The sequence below is a fragment of the Antrostomus carolinensis genome, unplaced genomic scaffold, assembly GCF_000700745.2.
Source record: "Antrostomus carolinensis isolate BGI_N321 unplaced genomic scaffold, ASM70074v2 scaffold48776, whole genome shotgun sequence".
Classification (NCBI taxonomy): domain Eukaryota; kingdom Metazoa; phylum Chordata; class Aves; order Caprimulgiformes; family Caprimulgidae; genus Antrostomus; species Antrostomus carolinensis.
The window spans coordinates 1-279 of record NW_010324890.1 but is presented as its reverse complement, the minus strand read 5'-3'; positions in this window follow the sequence as shown (position 1 = coordinate 279).

The following is a 279-nucleotide window of genomic DNA, read 5'->3' as shown; positions in this document are numbered from 1 at the left end:
AGTCTTTGGGTGAGCACAATTGAACTGGATTTACGACTCCGAATGGTTAATTACACCCACCATAAATTTTATAGCCGAGCTACTGTGGGCAGCCCGAGCCATGTGGCTGGGCTCTGTTATGGATGTGTGAAACTGGGCGAGCTTTGTAAGGGCTGCGCATAAATAATTCAGACTTTTGGAGCCAGGGAAACCCCTTTCCTATTAGAATAGAAACTCTTCAGCTGCCCAAAGTTCTTTATTACCTTATTTAGCCTATTACTTTTTTTCTCTTCCCCCCCC